Source organism: Pistacia vera, unplaced genomic scaffold, assembly GCF_008641045.1.
Source record: "Pistacia vera cultivar Batoury unplaced genomic scaffold, PisVer_v2 Contig1207, whole genome shotgun sequence".
NCBI classification, from domain to species: Eukaryota; Viridiplantae; Streptophyta; class Magnoliopsida; order Sapindales; family Anacardiaceae; genus Pistacia; species Pistacia vera.
In genome coordinates, this window is record NW_022195257.1 from 176,924 (window position 1) to 195,095 (window position 18,172).

The 18,172-nt window shown below is 36.9% G+C and overlaps 1 non-coding gene across 1 annotated transcript; it reads left to right on the top strand.

Moving 5' to 3' along the window:
• Positions 1 to 11,672: 11,672 nt before the first annotated feature.
• LOC116112860 lies at positions 11,673 to 11,779 on the top strand. Its single transcript, XR_004125317.1, has one exon. It is a non-coding gene; the product is annotated as a small nucleolar RNA R71 (small nucleolar RNA).
• Positions 11,780 to 18,172: the final 6,393 nt, after the last annotated feature.

Genomic DNA, 18,172 nt, shown 5'->3' on the forward strand with positions numbered 1-18,172 from the left:
GATCAAATTTTGAGGTTATTCAAGTCCACTTGAAGAACTAAGACTCCAAGAAAGAAGATTCAAGTGTTGAATAGCAAAGGAGTAGGTAATATTCCACCCTTACCTGGATTTTTTTTTTTTAGGGGGGCCTTATGTGTTATGTTTGTGTTCTACCTTGCATCCATCAACTTGTCCATCATTCTACCCTTTTTCATGTCCAAAATGCATGAATCCCAACAGTGACCGCAAGTCAAGATGATTTGTCCACATTGAATCCTTCTAGAACTCAAACTCAAGGCGATGTGACGACACTAGCACCTGATGTGAGCACCATTGCTACTCAATAGGGATTAGTTTCCCAAAGACTAGGAATTTAATTGATTGTTGACTTGTCCAATAAGATCACTTAGAGAAATAATCCCACAAGCAAATGACTACCCTCTTGGATCAACAAAGCTCATCCACCATCCACTATGATTGGAAATCCCGAAGAGGTAATGGTAGTTAAAAGAAAAAGGTTGAATGAAATTAATCACTTGCGTTATGTTTCTCTTACAGAACCAAAGAATACAAAGCAAGCTCTAGAGAATGATTGTTGGATTGCTACCATGCATGAGGAGCTTGAATAGTTCAAGAGAAATAATGTTTGGAGCTTAGTTCCTCTGAAGGTATAAATATTATAAGAACCAAATGGATTTTCAAAAACAGGTTTGATGAGTTTTGGAACATTTTCAGAAACAAGGCCAGACTTGTTGCACAAGGATACACACAAGTGGAGGGTATTGACATTAATGAGGCAATTTCCCACGTGGCTAGACTAGAGTCCATAAGATTGTTGTTAGTCGTTGCATGCTGCCTGAACACAAAGCCTTACCAGATGGATGTAAAGAGTGCATTCCTGAATGGGATGTTGATGGAAGAGGTGTATGTAGAGCAGCCTACTGGATTTTGTTAGAGTAGATGCCCTAGAGCCAATCAATTATTGTAGAATTGACTCTTTGTAATAATGTTCATTAATCAATAAAAGGCATTTTATTCTATATCGCGTAAATCATTATTATTGCAATATGTATTGATATATGTCCTTAGAATGGTAGAGCCGTGACGAGGGTATCAAGTGTTTCAAATCTTGATAGTGAGAACCCTATGAGCACATATGGTGGCCATTCTAGAAACGTCAGTAGCCCCAGTATTATTCTGAACTAAGGGCACAGATAATACGGTAAGGCATCATAGTGTTGACAACCCTGTCGAAAGGCAGTGACTGATCCACTGTCAAGGTTGTTTGGTGACAACCTGGTGCACACCATGGGTGTTTGTTGTAGGCGAGAACACCAACACAAGTTCACTGGACTGACCCACCAGAGGATTCATATGGATGGAACCCAGTGTCTATGGAACAAATCCTCTAAGAATGGTGGTGCATGTGATCCTTAGACTTGAGATCACCGGAGGCCCTTGTGCACCGATTGGTGTAGTTTGACACTAGCCTAACACAGTTCTTTTCAGAGCTGTCAATATGGTGGTGATTGGCTGTGATCAAGGAGTGTATCAAGACTATGGTGGATTGACGAGGATTCATCACTCCTGGGTACGGGAGAAATTATCTCACGGCGCAATTCAGTATGGCAATGACACTAAAACTGTGGCCACAGTGGGATGAGTTGTTGCTCTATCCAGTTTAAACGGTTATTAGTCCAGAAACTGAATAAAAATATCGAGAGTACCGAAGGTTGACACTACTTCTATGCCTTCGTCTCGTCGAGATACGTATGATGAAAGGATCGAATTGCACGGTAACCATATCGTGACAGGTAGCTACTTTGCTGAATCCGAATCTATCGGTGGCCATGATGCCTTGCTAGGGGCCAATCTGGTCTGGGTATCAGTGGGACGATAATTGGTGTTAATCGCAATACTATACACTACCGATATGATGAGGAGCCTAAGGGTCACACACTAGAAGACAATTTAAGATGCAAGAAGAAGAAGAAGGCGTTTTCGTCTTTTAAGGCGAAAGGGTATTTTGGTAATTTCACAGTGCAATTAAATTTGCTGAGGTCGTAGCTTTATTAATTTGTTAGAAAAATTAAATAAGTGAAATTACGTTTAAATATGTGTTCGCACATATTTAAATATATATCATTATTGTTAAATGTTAATATAATAGATATTTAAATATATATATTAATTGATTTTAATTGAGATAATGATGGAAATAATAAATACAAATGGGAGTGTTTGGCAACATGGGGCGTTTGGGTTGGAGCCAAGCTATTCCGTATGGGATTAGGGCAATGTTTTTAAGTATAAAAGGAAAAGTGTGTGATTTTTTAATTAAGGGTTTTTTCTCTTTTGAATACAAAAAACCACAGCAGCCCAATTTTTGCCTCTCCCACGGCAGTAACACCAAGAGCCTAAAAATCAATTCAATTGATTTGGCTTTTCTTCTTAATCTTGAAGCCAAAGAGGATCTAGCAAATCCCTCTTTGGTTCTTTTAAGATTGTCTTCGTGTGGACTACGCAGGTTCGATCCTACACTTGGATCGGTAGCAAAACGTTCGACAACAAATTTGGAGGAGCCTTCAACGTGCGTTTGTTTCTCTTAACTCATGTTGTATATTTATGCAGATTTTATTTAATATAAATTGTTAAAATCATACCCTTGATCTTGGCTCATGTTTCTCTTAACTCATGTTGAATATTTATGCAGATTTTATTTAATATAAATTGTTAAAATCATACCCTTGATCTTGGCTCATGTAAACGATCCTGTTATTTTATTTTTTGTTTCCGCTGCGTATACGGGACCGTTTACTAACAGATTTCAGGATCCCCATAAGCCAGACAATGTTTTCAAGTTGAAGAAAGCTTTGTATGGTTGAAACAAGCCCCAAGAGCCTGGTATGAGAGGCTTACCTCATTTCTCATTGATCACAACTATAAGAGAGGAAATGTTAATAAAACACTTTTCATTAAGCATTTTGATGGTGTAATACTTTCTTTCTAGCTAGTATACTCGTAAAATAACAGTAAAACTCACTAAATATATATAAAAGAAAATATACTCATAAACGAGTATAAAATTATGGGTCCATATTTAATTTTTCTTTATATACAAATCTTTACATAATATATACAAATCTCAAAACAGTAACTTGATAGTTTTGCGCAATCCTTCCACTGCGTGATGTTCCAAGTGACCGCATCTCACCTATTACCTGCAAAAACATTGAAAACAACAGGGTGAGCAACTAATTGCTTAGTAAATAAACCCGCTATGCTACATTTCTCTCTCCGTTGCTTAAATTCTGAATTTCTTTCCTTACTTCACACTTACCCGTTCTTCTCTATTCATTCTCTACTCTTACTCTGTTTTTAACTTTGTTCTTTCTCTCTGTTCTCTGCTCTTTCTCTATTCTTTCTTTGTTTCTCTCTATTCTTTCTCTGTTTTTCTTTCTGTTCTTCTCTCAATTTTCTAATTTCTCACTACTCATGATAATAAGCATGGTATTATGCATGGATATGATGCAAATGCACAAATGCATAGAATATGCATTTTCTTTGCTATTTTTCTTATTCTATTTTCTGTTTCTTTTTTTGTATTTCTTTCTTTCTTTCTATTCTTTCTTTTCTTTCTTTCTTATTCTTTTTTTTCTTTATTTCTTTCTTTTCTATTCATTCTTTCTTTTCTATTCGTTCTTTCTTTCTATTCTTTCTTTCTTTCTTTTCTATTCTTTCTTTCTTTCCTACTGATCGGACTCGGTTGAGGCATGGATTTGGAACCTTGGCCGTGTGAGTAAATTCTCTAATTCTGGGTATAGCCCTCATCCACACGCACTTCTAACGGATTGTACAATTCTTCTTTCTGGATTATGAGGCCGCTCACTAAAGGCGGCGTGCATGTAGGGCTATGTCACTCACAGGCTCCCCATCGCAACAACCTTCTCTTCTTTTTATCTTTTTACACTTCTTTAAATAAAAATTTATATTTGAACTTCTTTAATATTCTCATTTCTTTCTATTTACTCTTTAACATTCTTTAGTGCTTTTTCATGCTCTTATGAGTATGTATGCATGCTTATAATTCTGTCTAAATTCACATGTTTAGATGCAATAATGCAATATGGAATGCAAACATGTCATTCTCTACCATCTACAAACTCATCCCAAGGTAACACATAATCATACTCATACATGCACTTCTCTTTGACATTTCATCAAACAATTCATGTGCACAAATCAACTCTAATTTGGCTACACTTCTACCTCTCTTATAGGCCAGCAAAAATTTGGTATAAAATCTTCTATCTTTAACGCCAAACCTATCCAAAATATACACTCCAAAATTTCTACTCCAATTCTTCCATTCATCCAAACTCACATCAAATATCAAATACACAAACACTACTTCTCATGGACAAGTTTTAATCATCATTCAACACCAAATCCACCAACAATTCTTCATATAAAACACATATATGCATAAAAGAAATTCTCTACACAATATTACTTAAATCATACTTAGGGTAGGATTTACTTACCTTAGATGTGAGCAATCCAACACTTTAATAATCTTCTTTGATCCAACTCTCTTTCTCTTAAATCCTATGAACACAAATCATCAAAATTCAACACTTGAAAAATTAAAACTCACTTCTTAGTGCAAGGATCTTACCTAAGGATGCTTGGGATTGAAAATCCACTAAAAATTACCCAAAATCTATGGATTTCCCTTGAAAAGGAAGAAACTGAGAGAATTTGGGTAGTAAGTGGCGTGAAAGAGGAGAAGAAGTGGCTAGGGTTTCACTCTTCAATTCTTGATATTGCCCTTGCACTTTCTATAAAATTTCATCTATGTCCCTTAGTCAATTACCATAATGCCCTCATTTTGTAAGTAAATGGTCCCATATACGCAGCGGATACAAAAAAAATATAATACAAGGATCGTTTACATGAGCCAAGATCAAGGGTATAATTTTACAATTTATATTAAAGTAAAATCTGCACAAAAAGGTTAATCATGAGTTAAGAGAATCATACGCACGTTTGGAGGCTCCACCACGTTTGTCTTTGAACGTTTTTGCTACTGACCCAAGCGTAGGATTGAACCAACGTAGTCCACATGAAGACAATCACAAAGAACCAAAGAGGGATTTGCTAGATCCTCTTTGGCTTTAAGATTAAAGAGGAATGAAATCAAAATGAATTGATTTTAGGCAAAATGGGTTTCTGCCGTGGGAGAGAAATGGGGTTGCTATGTTTGTGTTTTCAAGAGAATGAAATAATGAAAAGTCATATATTTTTACAAAGAAACGTTATTCTTTTATAGTAAAAAATTAGTTATCCTATTCCAATATGGAATGGGCTTGGGGTCCAACCCAAACACCCCATGTTACCAAACATTGCCAATTAGATATTTTTATTTCATCATTATCTTAATTCAAATCAATTAATATATATTTAATCTATATATTAACATTTAACAACAATGATGATTTAATTAAATATATGTGAACACATATTTAAACGTAATTTCACTTATTTAATTTTTCTAATTAAATAAAGGCTACGACCTCCAGCAAATTTAATTGCACTTTGAAATTACCAAAATATCCTTTTGCCTTAAAAAGACGAAAACACCCTTCCTTCTTCTTGGATCTTAAATTGTCTTCTATGTGTGTGACCCATAGGCTCCTCATCATACTGGCAGTATATAGTATCGCGATTAATACCAATTAATTGTCTCACTGTACACAGACCAAGATTGGCCCCTAGCAAGGCATCATGGCAACCCGATAGATTTGGATTTAGCAAAGTAGATACCTGTCAACGATATGGTTACCGTACAATTCGATCCTTTCATTATACATTATCTCGACGAGACGAAGGCATAGAAATAGTGTCAACCTTCGGTTACTCTCGATATTATGTATTCAGTTTCTGGACCAATGACATGTATTATAAACTAGATAAAGCAACAACTCAATCCCACTGTGGCCATAGTTTTATTGTCATTGCCATATACTGAATTACGCCATGAGATAACTTCTCCCATACCCAGGAGTGATGGATCCTCTGTCTATCCACCATCGTCTTGATACACTCCTCGATGCAGCCAATCACCACCGTATTGACAGCTCTGAAAAGAACTGAGTTAGGCTAGTGTCAAACCACACCAATCGGTGCACAAGGCGCTCCAGTGATCTCAAGTCTAAGGATCACATGCACCACCATTCGTTAGAGGATTTGTTCCATAGACACTAGGTTACCATCCATATGGAATCCTCTGGTGGGTCAATCCAGTGAACTTGCTACAGTGTACTCGCCTACAGCAAGCACCCATATGTTGCACCAGGTTGTCACCAAACAACTTTGACAAGTGAGACCAGTCACTGCCTTTCGACAAGGTCGTTCAATACTATGATAGCCTTACTGTATTATCTTTGCCCTTACTTCAGAATAATACTAGGGCTACGGACGTTTCTAGAATGGCCACCATATGTGCTCATAGGGTTCTCACTATCAAGATTTGAAACACTTGATACCCTTGTCACGGTTCTACAATTATAAGGACATATATCAATACATATTGCAATAATAATGATTTACGTGATAAATAAAATGCCTTTTATTATTGATTAATGAACATTATTACAAAGAGTCAATTCTACAATAATTGATTGGCTCTAGGGCATCTACTCTAACACATTTTTATTGCATTCTCCATGAAATTCTACCTCTTTTCACTCCCCACAATTTCAACTAATTATGAGTGAAAAGACCATTTTACCCTTAATGAAATTTTAAGGCATTTCCTTCACACTTTTTCAAAATAACTTTAACAAAATTCAATTAAGGGTATAATGGCATAAGTAAAGCTACATACCTCGATGTGGGCATTACAGATAGCGAGTTTTTATGTGCACAGATTTATGTTGATGATATTGTTTTTGGATCCACATCTCAAACTCATTTGAATGAATTTGTTGCCTTTTGAAAAATGAATTTGAAATGAACATGGTAGGTGAATTGAAAATGTTTTTAGGACTTCAAATTAAGCAATTTAATAGTGGTAAATTTGTGTCACAATTAAATATGCCAAAAATATGCTTAAGAGGTTTAATCTTAAAAATGCTTAACTTGCCAAAACACCTATGAGTTATACCCTTAAGCTGTCCAAAGATGAAAATGGAAAGAAGGTAGATAACAAATTGTTTAAAAACATAATAGGGAGCCTTTTTGTACTTAACTACAAGTAGACCTAACTTGTGTTTTAGTGTAGGTGTTTGTGCCATTTTTCAAGCTAACCCCACAGACCTCCATTAAACAACCGTGAAAAGAATCATGAAACATGTCTTAGGTACATATGATTTTGGTTTATGGTTTGCTTATGATACTAATCTTACTTTGGTTGGTTATAGTGATGCAGACCAGACTAGAAGCTTGGATGATAGAAAAAGTACATCTGGTGGGTGTTTCTATCTTGGTAACAACCTTGTGACTTGTTATAGTAAGAAGTAGAACTCCATTTCACTCTCAACTATTGAGGTAAAGTACATTGCTGTAGGAAGCTATTGTACACAATTTTTGTGGATCAAACAAATGTTGTGTGATTATGGATTTGATCAAGAGTGTGTGATTGGGTTCTATGATAATACTAGTGCAATCAAAATCTTCTAAGAATCCAGTGCAACACTCTAGAACTAAGCACATTGACATTAGGCACCATTTTATTAGAGACTTAGTTAAAGATAGAGTCATCACACTTGCACATGTAAACAAAAACTCTCAACTAACAGACTTGGTTAAAAAGGCTTTAAACTTTCAAACTTTTGTAAATTTGAGGAAGTCCATTGGATTGATTCAACTAGAGTAGAGTTACAGTTTTTCTTGAATAATGTCATGAGAAAAATTTTCTTGTTTTAAAGTTGATAGTGTATATGATCTGTGTTGTGACATGAGAAATGTTTCTCTCTTATGAAATGTATGTTGTGAGTGATTTATCCACTCTGTTTTTCATCTCTTGAAGTATAATGACTTTGTAATGACTCTCTCTCTCTAGCTAGTATACTCGTAAAATAAACAGTAAAACTCACTAAATATATATATTATGAAAATATATATGTAAATGAGTATAAAATAATGGGCCCAATTTTTCTTTATATATACAAAACTATACACAGTGTAAATAAATTTCTCAAGAAGCTCAACAATGTTGCCCGACCCTTCCGCATCTTGACATTCCAAGCGACCGCATCTCATCTACTACCCGCAAAAACATTGAAAACAACGGGGTAAGCACTAATTGCTTAGTAAGTAAACCCGCTATGTTACCCTTCTATCTCCGTTGCTCATATTCTGAATTCTTTCCTTACATCACACTTCTCTCTTCTTCTCTGTACTTTTCTATACTTTCTCTCTGTTCTATCTCTATTCTTTTTCTGTTCTATCTCTCCATTCTTTCTTCTTTTTTTGTTCTTTCTCTCTGTTCTTTCTCTATTCTTGTTTCTCACTTACTAACATGTAAGCACAATTGGAGAAACTAATTCTGAATAATATGAATGCCATGATGCATGTGCATAAATGCATAAAGAATGCAATTTCTTTTTTGTTTTTTGTTTCTCTTCTTTCTTTCTATTATGTTCTTTCTTTCTGTGTTCTATTCTTTCTTTCTTCTTGTTCTGTTCTTTCTTTCTGTGTTCTATTCTTTCTTTCTTTCTGTTATGTTATTTTTTTATGGGTTCTATTCTTTCTTTCTTTCTATTCTGTTCTTTCTTTATTTCTATTCTGTTCTTTCTTTATGTGTTCTACTCTTTCTTTCTTTTTGTTATGTTATTTCTTTATGGGTTCTATTCTTTCTTTCTTTCTATTCTGTTCTTTCTTTATTTCTGTTTTGTTCTTTCTTTCTGTGTTATACTCTTTCTTTCGTTCTATTCTTTCTTTCTTTCTATTCTTTCTTTCTTTCTATTCTTTCTTTCTATTCTTTATTTCTTATCTTTCTTTCTATGCCAATCGGACTCGGTTGAGGCATGGATTCGGAACCCTAGCCATGTGAGTGGGTACAGTCCTCATCTATATGCACTTCTATCAGACTGTACAACTCTTCTTTTTGATTCTGAGGCCGCTCACTAAAGGCGGCATACATGTAGGTAAATTTTGTTGCTACTGTTCTCATCCACATACACTTCTAACGAACTATACACTTACTTCTTTCTGATTTCGAGGCCACTCACTTAAGGTGGCATGTATGTGGGACTATTCTTCTCTGTCACTCACGGGTTCCCCATCGCAATAACTTTGTCTTCTCTTATCTTTTTACAATTAATTATTTTCTTTCTTTTTCTTTATTCTTTACTATTCTCATCCATGTGTATGTGCATGGAACTATGCTAATTCTTTGCTATTCGTTCTAAATGCAAATGTGAGAATGTGAGAATGCATTATGGCATATAAAAATCTCATTAGAGAACTAGTATTTTCTACCAACAACATTCCCATACTTGAAATCAATCATAGATTATTAGACTAAAAAATATTTTGAGGTAGTCATTCTGCATAGGTCATATTAAAGAAGGCATATCTCGAGTTATATACATCAGATTTCTATGATCTTGGCCATGTTTTAAAGCTTAGAGACAGAGCTACAACTTTTATGTTTAGGTCTCAACCCAGTTCAATCGATAAGATGCCCAAAAATCACTCATAAGGTCATGGATGTGACAGGGCAAAATTTCATCGCGGCAAAATTTCCTTAGAAAAATGTCGTCCAACCTTCTTCGCTGCGGCAAAGACAAATTCCTTGCTGGGGCGATAAAATACAGTAGCTATCACAAAAAATTCAGGTTGCTTCGCCCCGGCGAAGAAAAATCTTTGCCACGGCGAAGTCTGGGACTTGCAAAATTTATTTTTACCTAATGTGCGTCACCGCGGCGAAGAATACTTCTTCGCCCCGGCGAAGTCTGGAGCATTTTCCCTCTTATATTAGCTGAAAACTTCACCTGAAACACCCAAAAACACAAAAAAAATTAAAAAGAATCAAAAACATTCAACACACTGAAATAAAAATAAATTAATAAAAATTTAAGCACTTGGGTTGCCTCCTAAGAAGCGCTTGTTTATCGTCAGTAAGCTCGACTCTCTCAATTCTTCACATCAGCCCGGTCTATCCAAGTACATCACATCCCAAAAATTTCCCTCGTACTGGAGCTTCATTTGCTGATGATCTTTTTCACACAGTGGCCTTATTGAGAGTTTCACCACCCATTTCCATCCCTTGGTTATAACTTTGGTAGCTCGACTCTTCTCACCTACCGCCTTCCATTTTCTTGGCTTTACTTCACCCTTTTTGATCTCAGAGACCTGTTCCTTGTGCGAACTCAAACTCAACTACGGCTTGTCTCAGAATTTTGTGCAACCCCTTCCGAAATGGTCCTCACTCTCGAACTGATTCGGTTTGACAATGCAGCTCTTAATTTCCACCTTAGGATTATTCAGTTGGAAGGTTTCAATTCTTGACTGATCCATCACATCAATTTTTAAACACGACTCTTGTTTAGGTGGAGTTCTCATTGATTCAAGGACATTAAATGTTATTTCTTCATCTTGCATCCTTATGATCAACTTCCCTTCTTGAACGTCGATTAAAGCTCTTCCAGTAGCTAGGAATGGTCGTCCCAAGATAAGAGGAATCTCTTTGTCTTCTTCCATATCCAACACAAAGAAATCCGCAGGAAAAAAAACTTGTCCACCTTAATCAACACATCCTCCACAATGCCCCTCGGATGCTTTATTGATCGATCTACAAGTTGCAAGCATATGGTTGTCGGCTTTACTTCACTAATTCCTAGTTTCCTGAAAACAGAAAAAGGCATAAGGTTAATGCTAGCACCTAGGTCACATAAAACTCGATCAAAGGTGATATCTCCTATAGTACACGGGATAGTAAAACTCCCTGGATCTTTGAGTTTCAGGGGCAGCTTCTTCTGGAGAATGGCGCTGCACTCCTCCGTAAGCATCACCGTTTCCTCATCTTCTAGCTTCCTCTTGTTCGATAAAATTTCCCTAAGAAATTTCGCGTAGCTCGGCATCTGTTGCAATGCATCTGCAAAAGGAATGTTAATATGCAGTTTTTTAAAAACATCAAGAAATTTAATAAACTGCTTATCCTGATTTTCTTTTCTGAGTCTTTGAGGAAACGGTACGGGTGGTGTGTGATGCGCCAACTCTGGTGGTTGGAATAGAATGGCAGGAGGTTGTATGTGTTGGAGTACGGGTTGTTTGGTTGCCTCTGATTTCCTGCCAAGTAGTTCACTTGCTCCGATGATGAAGATGACGAAGCAAATGTATTCCCCACTTGACACTCGCTGCTCACATGGTTTCCTACACAAAAATCACAAGTTAGTTGAGGTACTTGTACAGAGTTTACCTGCATACTTCCCAACTGTTTCTGAAGTGCTGTGAGTTGGGCTGAGATGGCTGTGAAGGCATCAACTTCATGAAGACCCGAAGATTTTCTTTGTATTACTCTCTCATTTGGTCTTTGATAGTTGTTGCTTGCCAAAACCTCAAGCAACTCATAAGCCTCCTTTGGTGTCTTATTCTGCAAGGCTCCTCCTGATGCTGCATCCACCATGGTTTGCACATTACCCATCAGTCCATTGTAGAATGTTTGGACTTGAAGCCAAACTGGCAACCCATGGTGTGGACATTTCCTCATTAACTCCTTGTACCTCTCCCAAGCCTCATACAATGACTCGGACTCATCTTGTAGAAATGATGTGATATCATTTCTGAGTTTTGTCGATTTAGCTGGAGGGAAGAATTTGGTAAGGAATTTCTGTGCTAGATCATTCCAAGTTGTGATAGTCCCTAGTGGTAATGCCATTAACAACCCCTTAACTTTATCCCCCAATGAGAATGGGAATAACCTCAATCTAATGGTGTCATCCGATACTCCGTTCGATTTGAAGGTGTCACAAATTTCCAAGAAATTTGTAATATGCTGATTCGGATCTTCCTTCAAATCTCCATTAAACCTTACCGACTGCTAGATCATCTGAATGATTGCCGGCTTAATCTTAAAGTTGTTGGCTTGCACCGTAGGCTTAGTAATACTCGACCCACTGCCATTAACCATGGGAACTGAGAATTCCCTTAGTGTCCTATTTTCTGGTTCTGCCATTTCAACAACTATCTCTTCTATTTCAACCACTAAATTCTCTCTTTCTCTTTCTCTTTCTCTTCTTTCTCTGTTAAGTCATCTGGTGGTTCTCTCAATCTCAAGATCAACAGGAACCACTGGCTGACGTCTTGCTCTTCGCATAAACTGCACAGAATCAACAAAGGAAAGTGAGATCACAAACCAACTGAAAATTTAAAACAAAAATTAAAACTTCAATCCAGCTAACTATAGAAAAACTCAATGTTAACTTAAAACTCAATCCCCGGCAACGGCGCCAAAAATTTGATGTGTGTTTCTTACAACATGCAATATGTAGCAAGTATACTAATCGCACAAGTAATATAATGATGAGTGAGTATCGTTCCCATGAGGATTGGTCACTAAGCACTAAGTTTCCTAACGTTCTCAAGTTGAAGCAATCGAATTCTTTTTGGATTAAAGGGAGCAATTTAAACTATGATTAAAACAAAATTTTACTAAGATAAACTTAAACTATGAAAGTGAGAATTAAACGGGATAAAATCAATTCAAACAAATGGGTAGGGTTTTGACTTCATTCGGACTCTATGGGTTAAACTTGGAGAATTAAACTAAATTCATATTCTCATGCATTGATTGTAAATCGAACTCTCTAAAGTGTCCAACATACCTTCTCAGGCTATGTTGTCCTACTCTTCCCTATTAACCTTCCGCACCCAACAAAATGAAAGTTAATAAATCTAAGTTCATTAAGCACAAGAATCCTAGATTGATTTCATCGGTTCTTGAATCTATCTCTAGCATCCAATAATACAACGGTGATTATCCAAGACGCTTAACATAAATTATCTCTCGATGTCATCATGTTCATCATATACAAACAATAAAAATAGAATAATCACACAATCAACACAAAATTATATGAAATTAATAATCATCAATTCTCTAACCCATTAGAATCCGAACTACGTCAAAACCCTAACCCAAAATAGGTTAGTTCATGGCTAAATCAAATAAACAATTAAAAGAAATGCAAAACTCTAGGTTCAACATAATGGATACAAAAGAAAAGGAAAAGAATCTCCCCAATTTGATGAATCCACTGGTTTCCTCGAATCTTCCAACCTTGTTAATCCAAAAATCACTCAAAAATCAATATGAAAATAACGTGAAAAACTCTCCCTATCACTCCACGAACGCCCTAGACAAATAGACTCAGTCTCCAATTTATACCTCGCCCAATATAATACAACTTAGCCTAAACACGAAACTGTGCGTTTTACAAAAAGTAGAATACGCAGACTTCACCGCGGCAAAGATAGAATCTGAATCTAGTGCGTCACTGGCCCATTTCGCTGCGGCGAAGAACAACCTTCGCCGCGGCGAAGCTTCCTGAAGAATTCTGAAATTCCAGAATTGCCTTCCGCGTGCTTCTGAGTCCAAAAACTCCAAATCCACCTTTATTCGCTCCAAATTTCCATTTTTAACCTGAAACATGAAATGTAAGGAATTAAGTATCAATTCAGGCAAAAATAGACTAAGAAGTATCTAAAATCCGGCCTAAAAGCTTAAATAAACTAGTATAATCCTAAGATTATCAATGGGCAAGCTGATAGGGTATGCAAGTTGCAGAGATCCATTTATGGACTCAAGCAAGCTTCGAGGAGCTGGAACATTCGTTTTGATGCTGTAAAAGAATTCGGTTTTATCAAGAACGAAGATGAGCCCTGTGTTTACAAGAAAGTGAGTGGGAGCGTAGTAGTATTCCTACTGTTGTATATCGATGACATACTTCTAATCGGGAATGATATATCGAACATGCAGTCGATAAAGACTTGGTTATCCAAGTGTTTCACCATGAAGGACTTAGGGGAAGCAACCTACATCCTTAGAATAAAGATCCATCATGATAGATCGCATAGGTTGCTTGGTCTAAGTCAGAGTGCATATATTGAGAAAGTACTGAAAAGATTCAGTATGGAAGAATCCAAGAAGGGATTTCTTCCGATTTCACATGGTGTTTATCTCTCTAAGGAATTGTGTCCTAGAACACAAGATGAGAGAGATAGGATGAAGAGGATCCCATATGCATCAGCAATTGGATCCATCATGTATGTCATGTTATGTACTCAGATTGATGCCTTATGTGCTTTGAGCACTTGTAGTAGATATCAATCAGATCTAGGTGAGCATCACTGGATGGCTGTGAAGAATGTTCTTAAGTACCTGAAGAGGCCTAAGGATATGTTCTTGGTTTATGGAGGGGAAGATGAGCTCACTATAAGAGGATACAATGATGCTAGTTTCCAAACGGACAAAGATGATTATCAATTGCAATCAAGGTTTGTATTTTGTCTCAATGGTGGTGCAGTGAGCTGGAAGAGCTCCAAGCAAAGCACTGTAGGGGACTCTACAATGGAAGCTGAGTATATTGCATTGTCAGATGCGGCCAAGGAGGCAGTCTGGATTAATAAGTTCATTATTGAACTTGGTGTGGTTCCCACGATTGTTGATCCTATAGACATCTATTGTGATAGCAATGGAGCAATTGCTCAAGCCAAGGAACCATGGTCTCATCAGAAGTCCAGACACATACTCAGATGATTCCATCTCATCAGAGGGATAGTTGAGAGGAAAGACATGCAGATTAGTAAAGTGCATACTGACGACAATCTTGCAGATCCACTGACAAAGCCTTTGTAGCAGCAGAAGCATGAAAGGCACTTGAGATCATTTGGTATTAAATACATGAATGATTTTCTATAGTGCAAGTGGGAGATTGTTATAGTAGATGCCCTAGAGCCAATCAATTATTGTAGAATTGACTCTTTGGAAAAATGTTCATTAATCAATAATAAAAGGCATTTTATTCTATATCACGTAAATCATTATTATTGCAATATGTATTGACATATGTCCTTAGAATGGTAGAACTGTGAGGAGGGTATCAAGTGTTTCAAATCTTGATAGTGAGAACCCTATGAGCACATATGGCGGCCATTCTAGAAACGTCCGTAGCCCCAGTATTATTCTGAAGTAAGGGCACATATAATATGGTAAGGCTATCATAGTGTTGAACGACCCTGTCGAAAGGCAGTGACTAATCTCACTTATCAAGGTTGTTTGGTGATAACCTGGTGCAACACATGGATGCATGCTGTAGGCGATTACACTACAGCAAGTTTACTGGACTGACCCACCAGAGGATTCCATATAGATGGTAACCCCAGTGTCTATGGAACAAATCCTCTAAACAATGGTGGTGCATGTGATCCTTAGACTTGAGATCACTGGAGCGCCTTGTGCACGGATTGGTGTAGTTTGACACTAGCCTAATGCAGTTCTTTTCAGAGCTGTCGATATGGTGGTGATTGGCTGGATCAAGGAGTCTATCAAGACTATGGTGGATAGACAGAGGATTCATCACTCCCGGGTACAGGAGAAGTTATCTCACAGCGCAATTCAATATATGGCAATGACACTAAAACTGTGGCCACAGTGGGATTGAGTTGTTACTCTATCCAGTTTATAATACAGGTCATTGGTCTAGAAACTGAATACATAATATCGAGAGTAACCGGAGGTTGACACTATTTTTATGCCTTCATCTCGTCGAGATAACATATGATGAAAGGATCAAATTGTACGGTAACCATATCATTGACAAGTAGCTACTTTGCTGAATCTGAATCTATTGGGTGGCCATGATGCCTTGCTAGGGGCCAATCTTGGTCTGTGTATTAGTGAGACAATTAATTGGTGTTAATCGAGACACTATACACTACCGATATGATGAGGAGCCTATGGGTCACACACATAGAAGATAATTTAAGACTAGAGAAGAAAGAAGAGCGTTTTCGTCTTTTTGGGCAAAAGGGTATTTTGGTAATTTCATAGTGCAATTAAATTTGCTGAGGTCGTAGCCTTCTATTTAATTTGTTAGAAAAATTAAATAAGTGAAATTACATTTAAATATGTGTTAGCATATATTTAAATAAATTATCATTATTGTTAAATGTTAATATATATGTATTAATTGATTTTAATTGAGATAATGATGAATTAAAATAAATATCTAATTGGGAGTGTTTGGAAACATGGGGTTTTTGGGTTGGAGCCCAAGCCTATTCCATATGGGAATTAGGCAATTAAAATGTTACTATAAAAGAAATGTTTTATTTGTAAAAAGTTAAGAGATTCATTCATTCACATTTTTCATTGAAAAAGAGAAAACACACAACCCCAAACTCTCTCCCACACCAGCCATCGTTTTTGCCTAAAAGTCAATTTCTCTTCATTTCTTCTTTGTTCTTAAGGCTCAAGAGGGATCTAGCAAATCCCTCCTTAGTTCCTTGCGTTTGTCTTCGTGTAGACTACGTCAGTTCGACCCTACACTTGGGTTGGTAGCAAAATACATTTAGAGACAAATTTGGAGGAGCCTCCAAACGTGCATATGGTTTCTTAAACTCTAGATTAATTTTCTACAAATTCTTATTGCGATATAAACTGTAAAAGTTGTACCCTAATCTTGGTTCTATGGAACGATCCTTGTTATTATTGTTTTGTTTTCGGCTACCTCAACGGATCGTTTCCTGACAAAGATGATCTTACTATAAGAGGGTATAGTGATGCTAGTTTTCAAATTGACAAGGATGGCTATTGATCGCATTCATGTTACATGTTCTTTCTTATTAATGGGGCTGCAGTGAGCTGGAAAAGTTCAAAACAAATCACTGTAGCAGATTCTACAATGGAAGCCAAGTACATCGCATTGGGTGATATGACCAAAGAGGCTGTTTGGATCAAGAAGTTTGTGACTGAACTAATGGTGGTTCTGAGCATTGTTGATCCAATTGTGCTTTATTGTGACAACAATGATGCCATAACTTAGGCTAAAGAAGCACAATCTCACCAACAGTCCAAGCATATCCTCTGCGGTATCCTCTCATTAGAGAAATCGTGAAGAGAGGTGACGTACAAATTGACAGAGTACCTACTGATGATAACATCATAAACCCACTTACAAAAGCTCTATCGCATCAGAAGTATGATAGACACATAGCATCATATGGGATCAAATGTATAAATGATTCGCTATAGTGCAAGTGGGAGATTGTTAGAGTAGGTGCACTAGAGCCAACAATTTAGCTCTTGTAAACTCATTTCAAATAAATGAATAAAAAGGCATCGCTTATTTATGAGCATCTATATCGTAGCATCTATTTACTACACGTAAAGAAAATAGTATATGTCCTTAGAAAGGTTGGAGCCAGTGACAAGGGAATTAAGTGTTATAAATCTTAATTGTAAGAACCCTATGAGCACAAATGGTGGCCTTGCTTAAACCGTCCGTAGTCATAGTATAGTTTTGATCAAGGACACAAGTTATATGGAGAGACTATCTTCGCATTGAACAACGCTATCAAAAGGTAGTGGTAGAGCTCACATGTCAAGTTGTTGGCATTAACTTGGTGCAACGCATGGGTGCTTGCTTGTGTAAGTACACTGGACTGGCCCATCAGAGGATTCCACACGAGATGGTAAACCTAATGTCTATGGAATATATCCTCGTACGGATGGTGGTGCATGTGGTCCTTTGACTTGATATCATTAGAGCGTCATGTGTAAATATCGATGAGATTTGCACTAGCCTAATGTTGTCTCTTTTAGGGATTACCAAAATGGTGGTGATTGGTTGCATCGAGAAGTACACAATGGCTATGGTGGATCAACAAAGGAGCCATCACTCCTAGTTATAAGAGATCTTATCTCGGTGAGATATTTGGTTAAAGAACTACGATCTCAAATCTATGGCTGCGGTGGAATCGAGTTGGTGCTTGAATCCAATTTTATAGTTGTTAGATTCAAGAAAAAAATATAGAACATGTCAAGGTAGCTTTTCAGGTAGACACTTTTTTTGTACCTCAAACCTTGATGAGATAAAAGAAGATGAAATGGATAGAATTGCATGGTAACCATACCGAAGATAAGGTAAGCCTAAATCATTGATTCTTTACTTACTGGAGAATC